A 5,584-nucleotide genomic window follows, 5' to 3' on the forward strand; every position below is an offset into this window, starting at 1 on the left:
GATCAGTCATAAAGATAAATATTGATTAGCTTAATTTGCTAGTTTGACTTTTTATCGTTATTTTTTTTTTCTGATAATGAGGTCTATTATTATTTTGAGTCAGAGATATGGAAATAGAGTGAATGAGCCAGGCATTTTTTTGTTTAAGGATCAAGAGTAGATAATTTTATATACATTACCTGCCTTGACTTTCGTGAAAAAAATTCTAGTATCAGATAAAGTACATAATATATATATATATATATATATATATATATATATATATATATATATATATATATATATATATATATATATATATTGTGTGTGTATGTGTGTGTGTATATAATTTCACATATATAATGTTTTATGTGCATGCCAAAGATAAAACAAAGAACAAAGTTATTGAATCATGTCCTTGCTACGTGTATTTTACATATAATGAACCTCGGTATATCTAAGATTAGTGTGTAAAGAAATGACTCATCTCACGTTATAAACAAATAGTTATGTCATTAGTATTAGAAAATGAACAGCAGTATATTTCTCCACCTGTCTTAGAAATCATACCCTCCCCCTTCCTTCAAAGGACATCTGAGACAAAGCTTAAATTCAACTCATGATGGACTTGAGAAACCGACCTTTTAGTTGGGAGGCAGAAGGGCAGTATTGGGGTAGGCACGGTCTACATATAACTATGGGGGTAGCCAGCACTGATAGGTTGGAAAGGGTGAGGACTGAGGAGGGGAGTCTCTCATTTCCCTCGGGAGCCTCTGGCATTCCTCTGTGTCCCTCTATCCTCTTATTCCCCTCAGTAACCCTTTCTCTATTCTCATCCCACTCCTCCTCATCCCCCATATACCCTTTCTCCACTTTAAGACCCACCCCTCACTCCCAGTTTACCCTACCATTTTACACTCCTAATTTTTATATCCTTCTCTCTCTCTCTCTCTCTCTCTCTCTCCTCTCTCTCTCTCTCTCTCTCTCTCTCTCAATTGCATAAGGAGAGCAGTAATATAACTTACACCATCGATATGTCCGCAGTTATAGGTCCTTCACACAACGAAGATTACGACGAATTGGCATTTAAGAAACAAGTGTATCGAGTAAATCTCTCTCTCTCTCTCTCTCTCTCTCTCTCTCTCTCTCTCTCAGTGCCCGCCTTGTGCCTTGGTGTTAGTTCATCCCATCCGCTGGGCATAGGCGCCATTAACAACCATGAGGAGCGCTTGTCTGAAGTTTAAAAATCTGTGTATTTTAATTTCGCGAATACATGTTATATACTTTCCTTGTTTTCGGCTGCAATTGCCTTTTCCCTGTTGTTACTTGTTGTTCTTAATTTGTAAAACGCGCAATTTTCCTATTTCCTTATAAAAGGCTCAAATTCAATTTGAAGTGTACCGAGAGTATTCGCGGCCACCATTTCTTTATGCGTGCATGGCTAGGGCGGGCGTTAAAACTAGAACTCGTTAATTTTGGTTGGCGCCACACTTGCCTCGGGCTTACGTTACCAGCAGTAAGGGATTCTTTGTTAAAGAAAACGTAATAGGTCTTCTTTCTTTGTATTTGAATTGTGGTCATCATGTAGCATATATTCTTTGGCGTTTTCGAATATAAAAATTGTCGAAGAAATCGGGCAAATAACATTTTTTTCAAGAGCTGTAAACTCCAATGGTTTAGGATTATGTGGCGTTGGGCAGGGAAGTGGTAAGTGCCTGCCTGAGGGAAGGTTAGAAGGGAGAGAGAGGGGGATACCCGGAGGGAATGGGGGAGGAATTTTTCTGGGGGGTGGGTGGTATGATGGGAGTTTTGGGGGAGGCACTTTGGGATTGGATGGCTGGAGTAGTGCCTGGCTCTGGGCTGCCTGTGGAACGTGTTGGTTGGTTGGTTGGAGGAGGTCATCAGTCACACAGGCTGCGAAGGGAGAAGACGCACCAGTGCATTGCGATTACGAGGACGTTATCCACGGCACTCCCATCCTGCAGGAGGCGGCTTTAGGAAGGGCCTTGTTTCACACCCCCCCCCCCTTTTCGTTGGAATGTGTTGAAGGAGGAGGCATATATTCTTAATCATCGACGATGTGTTGAGCTGTCACGAGATTGGACTGGGGTTGGTATGAGGTGCCACCAGCCCACGCCCATTGTCCTCTTCTGCAGATGCATAAAATCGGTGATATTAACCAACTCAGTTTTAGCCTTTCTTTGTGCCTCGAAGTACGTACGTCATGCAGTGCCACATGTGTGACTCATATCAATTGTGTTGTACTTGAATGCCTGGCATTGTTGAAGTTGACTTGCCGTTACGTTTCATGAACTAATAGGAAATCATTCGTCTCTTGTGTAAGTCTCATGTAGGCTATGGTTTCATAAGATATTTGTTTGTATTATACTATATTGATTAGGTTTCTATAATAATTTATACTTAAGTATTTATCTCTTATTGTGAATTATATATATATATATATATATATATATATATATATATATATTATATATATATATATATACAGTATATGTACATATATACTCATATATACAATATATATATATATATATATATGTATATATATATATATAATATATATATATATATATATATATATATATATATATATTTATATATATGTATATATATATATATATATATATATATATATATATATATATTGAATTTTAGATACATTATCGGAATGATTATGAAAATCCATAACAGCAAACTGCATTATAAATGTCTATTAGTTTCATCACTGATGACGTCTCGTATTGGAACTGATGATAAGGTTAACATGATATTTTACATTTCACCCAGCGGAAGTGCATGTCCTGTGTTTCCTGATCAAACAGAAAAAAAAAAAAACCTACGGCAGGGAGGACAATGTCAGGCTTTCATTGGCCATTTTATGCTGTAGAATCAGTAACAATAGTATTTGTAGACTTGCAATGATGAATGTAAATGTGTGTGTATTTGCTCACCAGCGCGGGTGAATTCGATACCTGCCTTTTAATTGTTTGGAATTTTGTCCGTCTGTTTGTTGCAGTTCTATAATAGTTTTGAATATTTCTAGCAGTTTGTTTGGACCCATTTGACTTTTATGGTGGCGTAAAGCTCATTTGATAACAACCTCAACGTCAACTCTTTTTCACAGTCAACGAGATGGACTTAAGCAAAAAAAAAATTAAAAAAAAAAACCTCATACTTATGAGCAGTCCTTATTATCGCCAACATCAGATTACGGAGTAGAAAAAAGGGGATAAGAAAAGAATACAAGCAGGAGACTCTTCATCCATTTGAGCAGTTTGTGAGGCTCATTTGTTCGGGTACACAAGAAAGGAGAGGTTCTCTGCATGGTAGATCCAGACAGATTCCGTTAAGGGTTTCTCCCCTGGGTAAGAGAACCACATGTTTGGGTTTGAGGACGTTGATTGTTTTATATGGTCCGGTTGTATGTGTCTGTTTGTTTGTTTCAAATTATTGAAGAAGATTTAGCTCACACCATTTCTACCATTTTTGAGGTGGCGATCCGGGAAAATTAATAGTAATTTGAAGAAACTTATTTGCAAAGTTTTTATAGCAATCTTTTACTTGATGTGAGTTAAATCTTTCTATAATTCTCTTACACAGAAAATTGGATATTTTTTTCTTAACTACTCGACATGTTTTACCTTTCATTTAATATTTCTGAGTTGTGCTGTGGTTGATCCTCATAAAATTTTCTTAAACATCAGGCAGGAAGGAAAGGTAAGGTTGTACGGGTGGGGAGGTGGCTGAATTAGTTGAAGCAGTTTTTTTTTATCTTTCCCCTTCCGTTTTAAGTAATTTGCATGATAATAAGGTTTTTTAATGTCGTAGCTGATAGATGGTTTTAATAATAGTTATAGTTTTTTTTTCAGACTTCATACTCAGCGAGTCATCCTTACTTTAAAACTATACAGGCGAAAAAGTACGGATTTCGTGGTTGGAACTTAAACTAAGATCACGATATCACTCACAATAAATTCCCCAATTAGGTGTATCCATCACAGGAGAAAGCAACTGTAATTCTGTTTGTTATATCAGAAACTGAGCTTGGTCCACTTTAGTAAACAAATGACACATCCGAGGTATGAGCACCATATATATGTAGAACAGTGATATTCTGCTATTTTTATGCATCATATCATTGATAATCAGTTGCAGGAATGTCTAGGTGAAAAAGTCACTTTCTTCAATTGAAATCTCCCTGATTAACAGTGGATCATTTCTGTAGGATTCTCTTTGTCGGAAAAGTGGCTTCACGACCCAAGTTATCTTAGGTGGGACGCCCGAAAAAAATGAACGCTTTGATGATCTGTCCTCTTTCTTGGAAGTGGGTTAGTAGGATTGTGTATTTAGCAAATTCTATTTGCCGTTTATGTTCTTCGGGTTACTTGTGCGTTCTGGGTACTGGTTGTAATTTTGATAAATTTGTCATTTTTCAAAGGAATCTCCTTGGCTGTAATTCTTCTATTTATTAGATTTTGAGTTTCATGACTTTTTAAAACATTTAATTTTCTTTTTCTCAAATCTTTTTTAAACATGAATAAATGAAGACTGATATGTTATACCCTTAGAATGTTTCCACCTGCTGATCTAAATTTTTGTTATCACTGATGCTTTTGTTTTAAACACGCTTTCGCTCCTTATTTTTATTCAAAAGGAGGACATTCGGAACTCTCTCTCTCTCTCTCTCTCTCTCCTCTCTCTCTCTCTCTCTCTCTCTTCTCTCTCTCTCTCTCTCTCTCTCTCTCTCTCTCTCTCCATATAAGGTAAGGTAAGGCATGTTATTTCTGATAATTCATTCAATTTTTTTTTTTCAGTGAATTTCCATGTTTTCTTTTAGTGTAGTCTTTGTTGAAAGTCTGTTGCAATTTAAGAAATGAAAATAACCTTTTTTTAAATTGATTAATTGTACCTTATTTACATAATTTATTTTTTTTACGATATTGCACTTGAGAAATCTTGCGTATCAGACTTCTTTAATTTGCTTTTATACTATACTAACAAACCGTCTTAGATGATTAAATGTCCTCTCAAGCAGCCGATTCGATGAATTGTCAGCGGCCGTAAGAATGATGCAATGTAATTAATCAGTGACCACCTGCCACTTGGTAAGGACAGAAGAGGCTATTTAGCAATGTTAAGCAGCTCTTCTAGTAGAAGGACAATCCAAAATCAAACCATTGTTCTCTAGTCTTAGGTAGTGCCATAGCCCTTGTACTGTCTTGGGTTAGAGTTCGCTTGCCTGATGCTACACTCAGTCCACACTGTTCTATGTTTCCTTATTTCCTTTCCTCACTGGACTATTTTCCCTGTTTGAGCCCTTAGGCTTATAGCATCCCACTTTTCCAACAAGGGCTGTAGCTTAGCTAGTAATAATAATAATAATAATAATAATAATAATAATACCATCTAACTCAGACAGGAATTGTCTTCATTTTAAGTGACTTGATCATTGGCTAGGTCCATTACTAAACTCTCACATGGAGAGAATGGGGACGCGTGTAATGTCTCTTCTTTGGGCGCATTGCAAGCACGGCACACCCTACTTGAGATGCTTGAAAGAATTGCCAATCAAATTGTATTTGCT

This window comes from Palaemon carinicauda, chromosome 12 (genome assembly GCF_036898095.1).
Source record: "Palaemon carinicauda isolate YSFRI2023 chromosome 12, ASM3689809v2, whole genome shotgun sequence".
Taxonomy (NCBI): Eukaryota; Metazoa; Arthropoda; class Malacostraca; order Decapoda; family Palaemonidae; genus Palaemon; species Palaemon carinicauda.